This window comes from Colletes gigas, unplaced genomic scaffold (assembly GCF_013123115.1).
Source record: "Colletes gigas isolate AHSC1104 unplaced genomic scaffold, ASM1312311v1 Colletes_gigas_Sc00002, whole genome shotgun sequence".
Lineage (NCBI taxonomy): Eukaryota > Metazoa > Arthropoda > Insecta > Hymenoptera > Colletidae > Colletes > Colletes gigas.
Window position 1 is genome coordinate 4164842 of NW_025106631.1, and position 19369 is coordinate 4184210.

General features: G+C 41.3%; 1 protein-coding gene across 1 annotated transcript in view; it reads left to right on the top strand.

Annotated features, from left to right (window-relative positions):
* Positions 1-515: 515 nt before the first annotated feature.
* The window catches only part of LOC122399333, a 106160-nt gene continuing 87306 nt past the window's right edge, over positions 516-19369 (top strand). The window contains exon 1 of the mRNA XM_043399963.1: positions 516-534. The gene's annotated coding sequence lies outside the window, so the exon portion shown is untranslated. The remainder of the gene's footprint in view (positions 535-19369) is intronic.

Sequence of the window (19369 nt, forward strand, 5' to 3'; positions counted from 1 at the left end):
AGTGGTTGTTCCTCGACAAATACGATTCTTATTTCTCTATTTTCGGCGTGTCAACCAGTGGTAGATGGGGGTACAGGTACTTTTAGCTTGTATTTGCGTGGATTTGGTCACGTTTTACGCTCAAATTGTACCAAAACAGTGACGTGTCAAGGATTGCAGACACAGTGGCTGTTGAAGTAACGCTTTTCCTCGGGAATACGATTCTTATTTCTTTGTTTCCGGATGGGGTACAGGTACTTTTAGGTTGCAGTTGCGTGGATTTAGTCGCGTTTCCCGGTGACACCGTTACAAGTTGATCCATTCGCGTCTCGGCCCTTCCGTTCCGCTACCAGCCGCAGGAAAACCGCCAGCGATCTCCGTTCTGTCCCCCCGTTGATCGTTCGCCGTGTGTACACGTAAACGCAGAGGGGGTTGGAGAAGCACGTCTGCGCGATGCGCGTCGAGAGTGGAGCGAGCCTCTTTCGCGGCCGGTCCGACGTGCTTTTCCACCCTCGACGACAGTCCTGCCGCACCGCCGAAACGTGCCACACAATCGTGAGTAAATTTTCTCCACAACTGGCTGATCACATTCTCCCTCCCATCTGCCCCCGCGCCCTTGATCGACTCTCGAACCGGACTCTCGCTGGTACGTGACGATTTCATCCCTTCGACGTTAGAATTTGTCCTTCGTTTCTCCATCGTCCGCGGTCGTACGAGAATAACTTTTACCAAACGCGTATTCGAATAAAAACATTTATAATATATTTATAATTAGTTTTTTTTTTTAAATATATATTCGTAATCAAAGGGAAACAAATTATATTTTTGGTAGTTCGGTAGAGGAAACCCGAGGCGAGAAGCATTCGTTATCTTGTATTAAGGGGTTAATGAAGTAACGACCTTTCTCGTGGGAGTTCTTCGAAGGGTTGTTTAATGTTTCGTTCCCGTTGGGAATCTTCCGTTTTTTAATATTTCGTGGAACGTTTCGGGGGTGGTTCGCGACGGAGATTAATCGATCTTTCGCGTTTCCTTTTCCATTCTCGATCTAACGTTGCGGGACGCTTTAACGAAGTGCGCCGAGAGACCGGTTTAAGGGTTGATTCAGCGGCGCGGCTCTTTATTCCGTCGTTCGTTTTTGAGTGTCCGTGGAAAATCTCGTGGAACGGCGGGGAGGAAATCGCGTTACTCTGCATGGATGAATGAAGGGTAGAGAATGGAGATTAATCTTTTCGCTGCCGGGTTCTCCTTTGTCTTTTTCGAGGGGTGTTCTAAGTGATACTTCGTGGATCGTGATTGGATTGAACTTGTGTACCATGTCTTGAGCGATCTCGAAGTGTCTTGCAGAGGCTGCGAAGTGATTCTAAAGTGTGTGTCGACGCTTCTTTGACGGGTTCGATACTCGAAGCTGTCGAACGATAATTCATTCCCTCGCCGACATGTTTTAATTATATAATTAACGAACGATATTACATTTTTGCTAACGATCGAGGGTAATAATACGAATCGCGATCGAGACAATTATTACCTTGAATATCACGATTTTTTCACGATTAATTAAAATTTGTTTCGCACGTCTAACGATTCGAAGGATCTTGTTCTTTTTTTGTAGATTAAATAATCGGTATTACGTATTTTACACCGATGATTAAATGTACGTAGGGGGAAAAAATATACCACATAATTAATATCCTCTCGTAATTGCTAAATTAAATAACTGCCGCGTCGAACGACGTTACATTTTTTCTATCGATCGGCAAGTAAGAAATATTCCAATTATACTACCAAAAAGGCTTTTAATATAATATAATTTTTACGTCAAGTAGCGTCGTCGTTTACTTTGCTCCGCAATTAATTTCACATCGGATATTTCGCACATTAAATTTTCCATTAATTAACGCTCGCGTTGGTATTAAACAATTTAGAAACGTTGGCTAACGGTTCGAAGGCGTTTGATCTTTTCGTAAATCAACGGCGTCACGCGTTTCGTATCGACGATTGAATATATTTACGTTTCAGCGCGCGGGAATTTGGACGTTGAACGATATCGGTTAGCGTTATCAGTTTTCCGCGCGAAACGTCGGTTAATCGAAATTTTTTTCACGCGGGAAGCAGATTTGCCGCGTCGCTGCGCTAAATTAATGTTCCTTGGCAGCCTGTCCGACGCCTCCCACGGCCGCGTAGGCAACAAGAATCAGGAAACGCGGTTTTGCTAACCGGCCCGGAGTAGCTTCTAAACGATCCGGGAAACGCGGTTAGCAAAACGAGATTACGGACGACGGTGTCGCATTAACTCTCCGTCTACTTTGATACAAAGCAGACACACTCGCAGACCACCTTCCCTTTCGCGTCTTCCACGAGATTTGCCCTTTATCGCGCCCGTGGCTCGGCCGAAGAATTCACTGCGTACACTTTTCCTCAAACTTTGTTAAACTCGCGGATAACACAATTACCATGAATGTAACTTGACGTTTCTCTGATCATTCGATGTTATGGAACGAAAAGCTCTTCGCAAACTGGATAAAATAGACAATTTACGTGGAACCTCATTTTAAATTTCGAATCGAGCCAATTTTGCACGACAATCTCAATCAAAAAGCTTGTATTTAAAATTCTTTCGTTCGATGTTCCAAGTCTGAGAGTGATTGATTACGTTTGACGCGGTATGTCTATCAAGAGAAGACTAAGTTCGAGATAATATTTGCACATGGAAAACATTTGAAATTGTAATTATTTGGCGACCTAAAATCGACTTTGCAATCTTACCGCAAACTAGAGACTTTGTACGAGCTTCCAGCATCGGATTTAATGGCGTTTGACGTGGGTTTCTCTTCAGCCAAGCCACGGACGCGTACATATTTATACGTATAGAAATTATTTTCACGCAAAGTGTTAGGTACACGGAAAGACGTATTATCCTGACAGCACAAACGTCCCCTGTACGCCCCCGTTTTCTTCTCAATGTAAATCACGACAAAAGACCGAGCACAAATATCACCTCCGTGTGTACGTGTGACAATTAATGTTATCCCTACGAAGTCGTAGTGAATATTTCGTTTCTTTCGACGGAATGACGATCGCGATCGATACATTCACACATTCTCTCTCTCTTACTCTCTCGACAGAGTGTCGTTTCGAACGTCATGAGAGCTGAAAGGGCTTTCGATAACAGCGCATCGATGCGCAGGGGGATATCATTACAAACGGGATTATTTCTGTTAGACGGACCATCCGTTGGCAAACAATGTACTGTTCGTGCGCGAATGCTGATTATAAATCTCCCTTTATGCTAATCCATCGAATTTCGGATAAAACTAAACGCGCGAAATGTGATTTCGTTCCTCCAAAATCGATGTTGTACGAGTGATTGTTTAGAAATTGGAGCATATATTGCCTGTGTTATTATGATACAATTTGTGGTTCTTGTTAGGCCAAGAAAAATTATGATAATATTCAATACAAAAGGGAGAGGAAAATAGAGAAACCGGATTTAACTTACATATATGTGGACTACCAGAAGGTTCGTCATATTTTATCATATCCAGGCCACATGTAAGTTATTTTCGTGATGTTTTCTTTTCCTTCCCCTCTTTTTGCGTGCAATATTAATATAATTTATTGATCATATCTTCTCTACCTTGGTATTTAATCCACGTGTAAATCATTTTCATTTCCTCACCTTTCACTGCCTCCTTTTCTTACTTCATATTATTACAGCTTACATATTATTACGGCTATAAATCTATATTTTGGACCTAAAATTTCTTTGCCTGAGAAGGACCATAAATTAGGCGGTTAAAACCCCGGTCTGGATATTGTGTATAAGCAAATGCATATCAGTTGCTGCAATATACAGGGTGTTTGGGAAAAATTCTGAGAGATTCTAGAGACCAAAATAAGAAGAAAATTAAGAATTTGTTGATTGAGACTTCCTGAAAAAGTTATAGAATTTCCGGTCACACAGTATATTTCCGGTAAAGAATTTTTTTCTCGAAAGTACGTAGGATTTCGGGTGTATGTCTGTTCACCAAAAATGATCGTAATTGACCCCTGCAACTAATAATAATTTTTCTAGAACGAATTGAAAAAATTTTTTTTCGCCGAAAAATTTAGGCCTACCCGAATTTTTTTCTCGAAATTGGGCAGGATTTCGGGGGTATGTGCATTCACCAAAAATGATTGTAATCGACCCCCGTAACCAAAAATAATTTTTCCAGAATGATTTGAAATTTTTTAATAACTTTTTAAATTGCGCGAAGGCGACTTATTTTTACCAGGAACCAATGATTATCCACCGACGTGAATGTCCGTTGTTCGGACCGAATATTTCTATTTTTCTACGGATAGCATTATTTTCTTGTTCGAAACAATATTACCGTATAAACGAATCATCATTGTCGCCGTTAATTTTATTTATTCATCGCGTTTTTATCTATGTATATTTATGTATATTTTAATAAAATTTCGCCTCGCTCGCTTCCAACGTATCCCGTTTGTTCTCTTCGTCGAGTGGCACGTCGAGGCTCGATTAAACGCGGGATAAAAAAGGTCGATTTCTGGAAATGAAAACGCCGACTTTCCCGAATCTATCAAACCTAGTAGACTCTGTTTCATTTTTAGAACCAGGAGTTAGAATATTTCGATTTATTTTTATGTATTTATAAACGGACGAAAAACAATTAAATTTATTTGCACGTATTGTCCGGTAATCTTTTTATATTTATCGATGACGTTTTTGACCGGGTCTCGTTCGAGAGAAAATGGATTTTGGAAGTACGTGTGCGTGTTTGTCCGGTTAGATTGAAATTCATGGACGTCTCTTTGCATTCCTTGTACGTTTCTACGTAAAATACGCGGGCTTAATTAGAAGAAAATATTACTTCCGAGTGTGTGTTGTTCATCTACACATTGTATACGAACATGACAGACATCTAGACCGAGATCGATTAGGCCGAATTTTAGTAAAACGCGCACGCGTCCCGAACAGTTTCAAAATCGATTTTCACGGAAACGAAGCCTACTGCGAAAAAATTTTATTTCGTCTTCTACAACTATTTTTTAACGTCGAATCCTACTTTTTTATATTTGACCATCGAGATTCAAATTTCTGTGGTTTGGAGAAGGTTCTCTTTGTATACGGTATAATTTCGATTTGTTCTCAAAATGCGTTCGCGTCTGAATCGTGTGTGAACCGCAATACACGATCAGATACCAAAATTGGTGGTCGAAGACGATACATAATCATATCAGGTAATACATGGTCGTATCAAGTAATGCACGTACTATATTGGTTCCTACACGTACGTATAAGATAATATGTGTCTATATCGTGTCCCAGATGACAATATATTAGTTTCAAAGGTCAGACATAATTGCACATAACTGAGGTCTGAAACGAAATCGTAATAAAATACATTACGGATGTAGTTATTAATAATTACACATGTACACAAATTCGGATACAATCGTGCACGAACGTTCGTACAATGGTTCGTTTTCGAGATAAATTGAATTCGAACGTACTGTCTGGTACGCGCGAAATAAAACAAGCGTTTGATATCGGCGCAAGTAGAAACGCCAAGTAACGGTCAGACGCGTCAGACAAGTAGTATTTAATTACACGCGCAGCCAACAACTTCTCAAATGTAATTATCTCGAGAACGAAGCCTAATATGACGAGATTTCCACGCTCTCGACTTACTTTCGAACGGAGAATAAGCTGTTATTTTGGTTCAGCCCAATTAAGATACTAAATTAATTTTTATATATTGAGCTTCGAGAAATGGTTAAAGTACGGTCGATTTCCTCGAAGAAATTGGTAGACCTGGGGTGTAGTTGGGAAAGTCCCGGTTACAGTTTCGGAAAATAACCACGCAGAAGCCCAGCCTCGTAGGATCGACGGAGGTCGAGCAGCCTCGTTTCTCCTTGCACCTAACGCGACGCTCGCCCCTAAATATAGCAAACGGCACTTTCTACCCGGTGAGACGAACTAGATTCACCGAGAGCAAAGTTACGTCGTGCGCAGGTATCATAAACAGCCGAGCGGTCCGTGAGTGGCTCCATTGTTCTCGGCGAGAAGCGAGCGCGTTCTGATTTCGAGCAGTTCGGGAACTGTTTTGTCGTTAGTTCATTTCGTATGCCGGGCTCATATTAAACAATGCACGATTCCGTACCGTGGACCGGCGACAGGATGCAAGGGAGGGGAGGGCGGGCTCGTCCGTTTAGGCGTCGCTTTTTAACGCACCGTTCGAAGGGCGAACCGCGTAACTGGGTCAAAGTTTCTCGATCGATCGTGTCGCGAAGTTCGATGAGTCGGTGAAAAGCAAAAGAAAGAAGAAAGTCGATGAAAACCTGTTGGCTGCTCGCGCGAAACTCTTCTCGAGATCTCGCGTCGTCCACGCGTGGGCGTCAGTCTCCGCGAGAATTCCCAAAAAATGTCGAATAATTTCACAAAGATAAAACACGCTGGTCCCAGAGTGATGATCATTTTGAGAATCAAATCTCGCGATTGAAAAAATTCACGAAACGTTTGAGGTTGCTTCCTTGATTTTCAGCAGCAAGAATTGCACACGCGATCGAAGTTTGATGAGATACGAAATCTGCAAGATCCTTTTCAAACGCAGGATACGTTGTTGTTCGTTGCACAAATAACGCAGGTGTAATCATCACGCGTTGCACTTGCCTTTATAGTAAATTCTTTTGAACGTAAGATATCGATTCGATAGCTTACGTTGGAAAAGACAAGGATTTATCGGGTATCGATAGATCATCGTACTATATTATAGGTGCTAAATAGCCAACGACTCGTGGTATATTTTCTTGTGCGCCGTCGTGACTTTAAAGCAAACGTATGACTTTTATTTTCTACACCCCGATGGAATATAGTTGAAAGGTCGTTCTTTTATTAAATTAATATTACATCGCCAATATTCGACACTGTCCTGTTGCATAATTCTATTCAGAAGCAGAGATTTATGTTTGCTATGGAGGGCGAACGACAAAGAATATTCAGGATGTAGGGTGATTCTAAATACCGGTCAAATCGATCAATCAGCGGGATTTTGAACGGTTCGAGGCTTCGATAGATTCAATATAGATTGACAGGTCCCTACTATCGCTATCACCCTTGGTTATAGCTGAATATTTTGAACCTAGACGGACGAGAGAGAAGCGTGCAGGTCGTAGGGATGTTTCTCGAACACTAAGATACCAGTTAGGGTAGTTCTGTCTACAGCGGAGCTCCTCGCGAAGCTGTGTCCCATATACCAAAGGATTTATATTGTGCTAACAGAGACGCTATCTTGGAAGGTCCCTAAGCCCAGCAGCTTATGTTGGACAGCGCTGAATTAGAGTTTCTGTAAAAGTACAAATAATTCAGGAAAATTCGATAAACTCGCTAGGTACGCGATGAACACGTTTATTGGAGCCAATCCTCTTAGTACTTTCTTCAGGCATGCTTCAGAGTCTGTAAGACTCTCTACATTGCTATTGATGAACGAAAATTTCGAATATTGCCAGCTTGTAATACTCTACGACTTGGAATTATTTAAATTATTTTTTAGAAAGCAATTGTATTTGTTTAGGACATTGTGCTGGTTCTTTGGGCGCGTAAAACCATTCGCCATAATCGTTGAATGAATTTTAAAAGCGATACGTTCCGTTTCGACTGGAACGCATATCTCTGTCCGAAAAAAAGAAATTTGAAGGGAACTCCGTTCGTAGCAATTCCGCGACAGCCACCGAAGGAACTTCTTCCTTCCGGAGTAATCATGTTCCTCGTGATTGGAGACCTCGAATGCATATGGTAATTTTCCGGATCCCCTTCAGGTCCTTCCGGGCAGAGTTGTTCGACGACTTTCCTTCGTGCTAAGCGAAATCTGTTTTCAATCCGGTTCGAGAACGAGAAATCGTGTTATCTTATTCGATGGATCCGACCGTCGATCCGCTCAATTGAACCTCAAAAATTGGAAATCACTTTTTACTTCAATATAATTCGTCCAGGGAGGGGATTTAGTCGAGAATTGCTTCGCAGACCTTATCAGACCGTGTACCGATAATAATAATAATCCGTATCCAAAGTATAAGGTTCCACGATCGTGTTTCGATTTCTTATTCGTCACGGTCGAACGAACGAATTTAATTAACCGACCCCGCGATCGCGTTTCGATTCCTTATCTGTCACGGTAGACCTGACCGATTTAATTTCAATTAATCAGCGACGTATTTGCAAAACGCGAGAGAAAAATCGAAAGCGCCGGAACGCCGACGGGAATGTCGACGCGGAATCCAATTTCCTTCGTCTCCGATTTTTTTTTCCCTCCCCCTCGGTGCAGTTTTATCGTCGATGCGTCGCGTCGTCGCGAATCATCGTCCGCGCTCGTTCCGTCGATCGTTAATTTCACTTCAGGACCCGATACCGCCGTCGATAAATCGTATTTCCGTTCGTGATTCACTTACTGATCCATCCACGGTGTCGTTAATTAACGACGGTCAAAACATCGAGGAGGAAAAGCCGCGACGAAATCGAATAACCGATCGCGATCGTACGCGATTTATTAAGGTCGTCTCGCGACTCGAAGTTACGCAAACTATGCATCCCGGAACACGTAACATTTTCTTTTCTTTCCTTGATTTCGATGATTTTTATTTAAAGAGCGAGATCCTTTGGGAAAGGATCCACGGAGACCGTGTTAATTAACGTTGATCGTTCGAATTGCCATTCGCAAATCGTTCCTGAGAGTAAAAATATTTTAATTCAAAGGAAAAGCGTCCATCGTTCTCGGATCGGGTCTTCGGTTTCCTTTTGTTTCGTTCCCCGCGTCAGTTACAGGAAATGATCTTCTGTTAATTAATTCTTTGAACTCCCTGCGAGTCGAAAAAGACTTATCGCCGAGGGCGACTGCGATTTCACCGAACTCTCGACCATCAGCCAGATTTTCCGCGTCGTCGGACCAAGTTGAGAATAAACGGATCTTGCTGGCTTCCCACGCGAGGATCGCGTTTTCTTTAAAATCCGTCGAGCAACGACGGGAAAAGAGCAAAAATGCGCGCGTCGAAACATTGAAACTCGTTTCGCCGCGTAATTGTACGAGCTCGAGGTTCTTCCATCGAAACGAAGATAATTTTTCTTGCGCGCCAAGATTTTTTTACCCCTATTCTCTCGATCGTATTTTTCTTCGATACCGAGGGGTTCGTACAAATAAATGAAATTGAAAATTAAATGATCTTCGTCCTCTCTCGTCGGTTATAAAATTATTTCAGAACCGCGAGACGGTTCTTTACGTTTCGCAATATCGAAATAATCAACGTGATTAAATACTTGTTAAACGGGGTTTCAATTTTACCACCACTTGCTAACGGCTTGATTAAAGTTTGCGTACTAATGAAAAATCTAATCGTGCAATGAATATTGAGAATGTAATTATATTAATCTGTTTAGCCTCGGACTTGATAGTTTTTATTTTATCGAGAACGCGACGATGGCAGGGAACAAACTCACTAATTTCCGTGAAGTCGCGGATTCACATAATCGATGGAAATCTGTGCCGCGCGTCGTGCTGGACGGTTTAATCGCTATCATGATGAATCGTTTAATTATCGCAGAATGGAGTGACTCGCTTCGTTACGCCTCTGAATATGATCGCCTTTGACATTGCGGCGACTTGTGTGTTCTACGATAAAACAGGATTTAAAATGTGTTCCAAAGGGAACGCTTGAAATTTCATTACAATTAAAAACAATTAGGTGTTCGGTGTAAACGCGGAGGGCGTGCATAGTATCAATTCGAACGAAGTGAGCGATTAGAGTACAAAACTTCCTGCACAATATTCAACTAATGCAAAAGTCAATTTAACTTCTACCCGGGGAAGACATCTTCCGAGAAAGTTTAAAACTGTTAAATGCAACCGTAGTCGAGCAATTCTAGACGATCAGATTTTATTTGAACAATGCTCAAAAGCATCGTTACTTGAACAGTACCTGTAGAATATACTATAAAAAATTTCTTACGCGCCAATAATAATGAAAACAAATACGCGTAGACTGAATAAAAAAATGTATAAAAGTGGAAAATAAGTAAAAATGAATGTATAGATGTAAAAATAAGTTTGCGTTACGATACAAAGGCGAGATATAAGCTGTTAATAACCTGACCTCGTATAACTTCAACCGACAAGCGTAGTAATAATTGTCTGTAGAAAATTATAATATTATGTTTCGTGGAGGATCGTGCAACAATTTTTCGCTACGTAATTAGTCGATATTTCTACATATAGAAATTATTCCCAAGATCAATACTGAAAGCTTAGGGTGAAGAAACCCTTCCATCGATTAAAATACCCCTTCCGACTGCGATAATTATCAGTCAAGATTCAGAATCAAGTTTTTTTTCTCTTACGAGTTGTTGAAAAATGCTCTGGAAAATTAAGGGTGGTTGATTCGGAGCAACGGGGGCGTGTGTACAATATAAAAATAAAATCTGACTGATTCACCGTGAAGAAGTCAATTAAGCGACCCTGATCCCCGCTCGCAAAATATTTGTTCCACGCAACGCGATCAGAATTAATGGTGCAAAGTGGAACAAGCTAGCTCCGGCGGACCTTAATTACCCAATAACGTTAATACGACTAATTGGGATTAATTAATATCCAGATCGGTCTGCCGATTAACTGGCTGGGAATCGTTTGGACCGTAAAAGCCACAGATGTATCTTTGGCGAGAGCACATCTGGGACATTTGCGTTTCTATATGCATCTTAATTTTGGCTCGAACGTTATCCAATCTTTAAGGCTTCGAACCAGTTAGTCGCCTGAAGTATGCGTTTCGTATATGGCTGAATATTCTAGAACACCGGCGAGTTGATAATGATAATGTTAGACGCAAACTACATTCTCGGAAACACGATCCACGTGGCGTGTGGTTTGCGTCCGCGCAATAGTTACAGCGTTATGTTCCGTGTTAATAATTGCATTTACGTGAAACGTTCTGATATACCGCGTGCCCCGTTTCAATGGTTAAACCCTTGTGCTCCGGAAGCTACGGTGAATTTATAGAATTTAGTATCGCGTGGCTACGTTGCGTAAGAAAAATCGCCGAGTCGATAAATTACAGAATTTATTAAAAATCCTTCGAGATCGCAGGATATCCAAGTTTCGGAAAAATCATTGTTTCCCAATCGTCGATCGAATGGTTTATTTTCGTGGATTTTAAATTATTTTTCTTATTAAATCGAATTAATTGTATTATTTAACTATTTCTACGGCTACGAGACCCACCAGGGACGTAACAAAGTCCATGCAGATATTGTGGTTTGAAAAGCGAACTCCGTACGACGTTATTGGTCTCCGGTTACTATTATGCTTTTGGAAAACTTGATAGCGCAACCTGTACAGCTCGTATAGTACGGATATCTGTTGGATGTCAAAAGAAAATTCTAACCCATACTCAGTGTACGTATTTATCTTTACGAGTTCGGACGTGGCCCAGATTTCATCAAGAATTGCATCCAATTTTGATTTATGCCTAACAGAAAAATGAGCCTCGATTAATTTGGGCTCCATCGAATCAGACTAGTCGAGATCTAATCTAGATTTGACTCCGATATAAAATTAATTCGATCTAAATCTTCATTGTTAAACCATTCCAAGTTCCGCGAAGAATTTTTAAAACGAATAACATGTTACGTTTCTCAACGCAGGATCGATGTACATAATTCGTTCGAAATCGAAAAGCTTCGTAAACAACGATGTAAATAATATCGAAATTACGCGTTCAGTCGCAAATAACTTCAACCGTTATTAAACCAAACATTAATTCTCTTTCCTCCGTGTGCATTTTCGCGTTTCGATTCCACACGCTTTTAATATTTCGGAAATATTTGCACCGAGCATCCACGTTCGATCCGTTTCAGAATTTCGCGCGAACGTGGGAGGCGCGTTTCGTCGCGGAACCGCGATAGAATTCAATTAGTCAGAGGGAAGACAAGCTCTTACCGGAAAGAACGATGATACCGCGGCTCGGTAAGGCGATACAGCCTGTCTGTTCGATGGAACCCGAGATGACGACTATCCTTTTTCGAGACGACACAATTTTCAAACAATCTCCGAGCGGAAATTCGTTTCTCCTCGAACGGTCGGTCTGGCCGAGTTTTTCACGATTTTTCCGCGACACGGTTCGAACGTTGAATTTTTCATGGACGACGACTCGAAGTTACGAAGCGCGTTTATTTATAAGCGTAACGACGAACAAGCTGTAAAATACAGCTTACGTAGCATTGAACTTCCACCGACCGGGCGAATAAAAATGCGAATCAAAATGACCGTTTACGCTTCGCGATACGAGACGTACACGTCCAGATACGAACGATCGAAGTTGATCGGCCGGTGTTGTCTTCGTGAACGCGGATCCTTTATAAAACAGTCTTCGTAACTCGCCGGTGAAGTTTGCTTAAACTTTTACACACCAGTCCCCCTCTCGATTTTATAATCCACGGCTCGCCAAGTCTGGCGTATTCTTTAATGAATGCAACTGCCGGGAAGTTGGCAATTTAACGAGCAACTTTGTCGAAACAATGTTTTTTTTTCTCGGCAAGGCACGTTTCGAGAAACGCCTATAAAATGATCGTCCGGCGAAACTTTCACGGAAGGTTAATTGAATCCAGCACCGATAAACGTTACGAGGAATATTGTGGAATACATCGCGCGAAAATTAGAAGACTTTCCAGCGTGTAGTTGGCCAAGATAACACGGCGGGAGTGAAACAATTTCAGTCTCTGTACTCTGCTAACAGGCAGATAGTTTGGCTCGTTAAAAAATTTAATTAAACAAGATACTTCGACGGGTCGCGAATTAAGCTTTGCACGTTTTGTCGCACTCTGGACTCCGAGATCGTGTTATGCAACTTTCACTCTTTTACGAAACTCTTGAGGAATATTTTGACGTGTCCAAGTTCACTTATTAGAAAAACAGTCGATACAAAATGGTCCAGAAATATTTTAAATTTGCTTCACGTGATAAGAAATTATGTATATTTTTATATCAAATATAGAATTAGAGATATTTATTTTCTAGCGAATACTTTCAGAATAACAATTCCTTTGTGATTTTTTTTGCAAAAAAAATATTTATTAAAGAGTTATACCTGCGCGTGGCTGTAACTTCCGTTAGTTTTCAGAATTTCAATTTAATATTTGGTAGATATGTATTTTCGAGACTACATGCTAAAAGAAAATTCGATTTTTTAAACCGCATAAGGTAGAAAGGCTCCTTAAAGAAAAGAATCGTGGACGAGGAGCATTAATTCGAAAAGTTGTAAACGGTGAGAATTAGGTTCCTTGACCTTAGGGCGAAGCTATCGCGAGCAAAGCACCCGACCAAACGAGTCCCCGTCAGCGTTTCCGCTGTCGGGGTTTCCCCCAAACGCGGTCTCTGATTTCCCGATTAGGAGGACCGCGACGAACCTTATCGCTGGCCAAAATATCCAGGCTGGTTGTAATAACGGATCAGGTGTTTGCTAGTCCCGGCTTATCGCGCTCGACAACGATACGTTTCGTCAAACGTACAATCACGTCCCGAGGGCTCGTTCGCAGTTTCCAACTGTTACTCTCTGCTCCCGTATTTATTGATTAAACTCCTTGCGTCGAGCGTTGTTTTCTCAGGGAAATGGAAACGGGCTTTCTTCCTGCCCCCCCTGAGCATTAATTTTACACGACCGAGACCCTGGTAATCGCACGCGAAACGGGAGAAAGTAAAATTTCATTTAGATCGACTCGAGGGGAAATAATCTATCGAACAAAATTTAACTTTTTCGGTTCAATGGATTTTTACTAGGAAGTTGTAAGGATTGTCGAGGATGGTCAGAGTGGACAATAAACGTAACTATATAATATTATTTAATATTCACGTAAAACTATTTAACATAAAGAACATAAACGTAAAACTCTAACTGCTCTCGACTAGCGTTCCTGCAGTCAACGTCGAACCTTCCTTATTCCTATCTTCATAATAATCTAAACGAAACGCGTTTCAGCCTAAACCTAAACACTTCACTCGATACGTACTCTAGCTTCCAAACACATACACTTCTTACAAGGTCAAGTCGAATAATCGTTAGACTTAATTATGTCGATTATAATAGTTATTATCAGATTTAGCATGGGTCATTATAAAGCACCAATTGTCTTCCGTGCTTTAATCTCTAGTGAATCCCCGTCGCTGTCTCTATTTCTCTTTGTTCGACTGCCACCTGTTGAGTGAGAAAACTTGTCCACGAGGTTCTTCGACACTCGAGCAGCCAGTAGCTAAGGTGGTGTTGGTTGAATGTGACGGCAAAATAATCCACCGAGGAACTTGCAGCAGGAAGTAGAAATTAAATCAGTCCGACGGTAGAAGAAGATTTGATACGCTTGCACAGAGAATTTCTCGAGAGATATTACCAGTTAAAAGTATGACACCGGTTAACTTGCCCACTGACTTTTTATAACAGAAAGGGAATTAAGCTCCGTTCGCGTTATAATTTACCATTTAATGGTTCCTCTGTACGTGCAGGCTGTTTTAAATACGAAGTCAAGGGAAATCGTTCGTCTTGGAGGTGCAAATGATTCTGGCAGATATTTTTATCGCTCTTGTATTTTATCAAACTCAACGTTTACGATTCATAAAAAATGTGCAGAGTCAGAGTTTAGTAAGTTTTTCATAGTCGATCGTACCGCGTCGTTAAAATTTAATATAATAAACGCCGAGAAGGATGAAACAACGATCCGTAAACAGAATTAATTTGATATTTCGACGAATTAATTAACGCGGTTTCGATTTGTATTTCTCCATTAATTCTGCAGAAATTATCGATGAAAAAATGTAATTCTACTCCCTATTAGACAGTGATACCAGTAATAATATTTTTGATAAAAATGAGAAATCGAACAAATGTGGTATGCAAAAAGTAAAAATATTCGAACGATTACCTGAATGGAAGTCTGTTCGTGGTGGATGCTTGGTGTTTAAATCGCATCGATAATGCTATAAATATTAACAAGTACACGATATCGATACCAATGACAGCTCATTTCGATAGCTGTTTGATGCCTCGACGCAATGCTTGGGAATTTTGTGCATCGATTCCACTAGAAGACCGTTTTCGAGCGTCGAAACTAAAAAATCGTTTTAATTATCAAATTACTCTGCTTAACTTGGCGTTCGTCTCAAACGTATCCATCGAAATACTCCGTATCACGTCACAGAACCGAAATTTCATATCGCTGTGTACATGTTTCAAATGTCCAACATACGTATGCATGTATATGCAAAGGTCGTGTCTTGCGATTCTATGTCAAAGGTAGCTATCGGAGATTGCATTTACTTGGAACGTCCTAAATTATTCCGGGATGGTACGAGTCGCGTGTATCGTTGTAATATATTGGTAATATTTATCGCGGCGCATCGAGAGATTGTGGTTTACCATTTTGTTACATCTGTCACTCGTGGGGTCATACGGGGCCCCTTTAAAAATCCTGCCTCGATCGACCAGGCTGCCTGCCAACCTCTCGATTTATGGATATTATCTGATTCGACGGAATTCCAGGCGGGGTTTTTTCGACGCGAACGAGAAACAGATGTTTCTCGCGGCGGAACATCCCTTCGCGGAGGCCTCGGAGTCGAGGGTCGTGGAAACGATCGCGATACGTTATTGCGAGGTTGCCTCTATCGTTTCGAAATTTTCCAACGAAGGACCCACGAGAGGCGAATGATACGCTATCGGCCCTATCGGCCATTAATCTTGATTTCCCGAAGACGATATTCGTAAATAGGAGCGACCGCCCTTTTCTTGCGTGATGGGTCGTCGTTGCAAATCGAAGGATAACGTCGGTAATCCAATTTGCATGCGCTTCGCGTAAATGCACGGCTAATCTTCGATGTTGCTGGATTATTTACGGGGACTCGTGTACGAATAAGATACATCGCAATAAAAACTTGGATTCCAAAATGAATTGAAACGAATTGAATTCTCTGATACGATTTCTACCGTTTCTAAACGTCGACGATACGATAGTGTCTTCGCTCTTGTCAGTTTCCAGCTTGTTGGAATAATTCAAGTATCAAGTAGAAATAGTCGGTAATGGTCAGACGCGCCAGCCTTAAATTCATTCCGCAGAAACAAACTGAAACAAATAAAATTTCCTCATATGATTTCTGGTGTTTCTTGTCAGTTTCCAGCTTGTTGAAATAATTCAAGTATCAAGTAGAAATAGTCGACAATGGTCAGACGCGCCAGCCTTAAATTCATTCCGCAGAAACAAATTGAAACAAATAAAAGTTCCTGATACTATTTCTGGTGTTTCTTGTCCGTTTCTACCTAGTTGGAATAATTCAAGTAGCAAGTAGAAATAGTCGATAATGGTCAGACGAGTCAGCCTTGGATTCGTTCTGCAAAAATACACTGAAATGAATAAAATCTCCTGATACGATTTCTGGTGTTTCTTGTCAGTTTCCAGCTAGTTGAAATAATTCAAGTAGCAAGTAGTAATATCCAATAATGGTCAGACGCGATAAAAATGAATGCAATTTTAAAATATTGCAGGGTGCCAATAGATAATTAAAATAAGATACAACATGTTTACCAGGGTCGTGTCAGAGTACTTTTATCGACGCGTTTTATTCAGGATGTTTTAGGAAGGGGAAAAGGTCAGCGTTGCGGCACCCATGATAGAAACAGATTCCGCGAGGGGATCTGCTTTGAGATTGGCATTTGAGGCACTAAATATAAAATATATATTGCGCCTCAGTGCGGTCTTTTCGTGTTTCCTTTATTTACCTCTTGTCGGGGCGATTGTTTTGCTCGCGAATATATTTTTACACGTTCTTTCGATTCGATCGTGTTTTCGCGCGCAGAACGGAGCTCGCGTAAAGCTTTAATAGAATAAAGTAATTCGAAATCGGTTGAATGGAACATTGACAAGCGCAGGGCGAAGTAATTAAAATATTTGGAATTCTTTTTCGAATAAATTGCGATCCTTTGTGCACGCCTGTTTGCTAATGCATTCGTTTCACGGATTGAACTCGAACCGAATCGAAAATTAAATTTGCTTTCGAACCGATCGCGGTATCTTTGGATACGCAGATTCTGTGATGTATCTAATTGTAAATTATATTTTGTTTTCTGTTTAAATATCTTGTTAGCCCTCGACGGTGGCGTAGCTATTGTACGCGGATGAATTAGATCCGAAGCAGTCGAGGACGTTTATAGTCGGGCTTCAGAGTTCCGAGAATCCTTGCAGTTTTCTGTGCAAGTACTTTGTCAATTTACATTACCGTGCTGAAGTTTACTTTAAGTTCAATCCAACGACGCAGAACTTGCAGGAAGTTCCTCGCGCGTAATAAGAATATTACAAATTAATTGCTACTTGCGCCTCGCGCAAATTATACTCGGGAAATTATTGCGTCTCAAATTATCCCGCGACACCGTTAGACCGCATGTTTTTTTTTTTGAAACTGTTTATAGAGCGACGAACAAATTCCTGACCATTCTGTTTCGAGACAAACAAGCTGACATTCAAACGTACGTAATTCTCTTTGCTCGCGACGAAGGGGTTAAAGCATGCTGCCTCGGGCGACCAATAATCTCTGAAGGCAGAGGAAGCGAAACAGTTCGATTGTAGGCAGTCAATTGACGAGCAACTTCTGGTTGTTGTTATCGACTACTAATGGCGGTCCGATTGTACTACATTTGATCCGCTTTGCTGTCGTTCCACTTAAAGTAAACTGTGACATCAATTTCACTGTTGATAACAGCCACGTCGTTTGAGTCAATCATCTACAAAATCTCGAATTTTGATAACTTTTACGCGTGAAATTTAGTTGCACCAAAACTTTAAACCCTCGCAATTTCAACAATATTTGCGACGATGATTAGTTACACTTACATACCTAGCGTTACGCTCTGAATATAGGTCGCAGTCCAGGGCTTGTAAACCGGAAGTTCAGTCACTTGGTCTACGACCTATATTCATGGTATATTTCTAGGGATGCAACTTTAATTAAACGTATCTTTAAAACCATCCACTGTCCACTTATTGAATTATCGATCAGTCGTGCTGTAAAGAGGACTGTAAAGAACAGAAGAAATTGTAACGACCTGGAGGCCTCTTAGAGTCTACCAAGAGGTCACACGCAAATTTCTTTCTGCAGCAACAACGTCGCCCATTGTCTCTTCCCAATTTTTCCTCCCTTTCTGTTCACCCCCGCTGTCTCTCCACGGCCAGGGAAACGCTCTAATGGAGTTCGTAGCACAATAGACGCATTGTTCAAGCTCTGCCAACTACCCCGACCAGCCGAGTCTCTCTTCTCTCTCGTTCTCGCCTTCCGTCGACGCGATCTATCGCTTTCTCGTGCGTTGTTCGGCTTGTTCACCCCCTCGTCGCAACGTAAATACAATATCGGACGATAGTTTCGCCAGCGTTCAATCGACAGCCGTGGAATCGCGAGTGTAATATTGCGTGCACGACCGAAGATTGTGTTTCGTTTGGTCATTTTTGCGTTTCGGTCTTTTCACGGTTCGTCGACGGTCGTTGGAGGAACGAAGTTGAGTTTCGTGACATTTTCGATTAAACGAGCTAGTAACTAGGTTACCCTGGACAAAAAGTCGAGACACGAGGTATCAAAAGCATCTGATTAGAAACAGATAACAGAGCTTTTATAACCACCGAGGAAGATAAACGTAGTATGCTTATGTTGTTTAAAAATCCACGCGCAGAGTTAAAGTTTCTTAAAATATTTCGCGACGCTGCATTTAAAACTCCGTGTTTGAGTATTTTTTTTTTTTAAAGACCGACCGCATAAATTGGATTCAAAGCGCTTTTAATGAACATGGAAGCTCGACGTGCTCGTTTCTCAATTCACAGAGGAATTGTTTACTTGCGAATAATCCGCGCCGTGCATCGTCGCGTCTGCTCGCGATAATCGCCCATTTGGAGCACGACGGACAGCTCCATTTATTTCGAAAGTCAGGAACAGACTTTGGAGTTCGAGTCCCGGACGTGTAGGATCGGTTAAGTTGGTTGACAACGTCGTGTCAAGTTTGGTGGAAGTTTCACGGGGTTTATAAAGCTGCAGCTTTTCGACCAGAGAATATTACGATACGCTCAGTTAATAATAAACAGACGTACTTTTCAGTTACACTCTGTACGTTGAAATCACCGTATCGAAGTTATAATACGTATTCGAGTCACGGGAAAATCGATTTCACGCTAAACACAACTACCACTCTGTTGGCGTTTATCGAGTTACGACTCTACAAATGAATTCTATTCAGCGTCGTTTGGCCATTGAGAAACTTTTGTTGTTTATTTGATAGAATGCTTCGACGAATCGTGAATATTCGACGCGTTCACCGAAATGCTTGG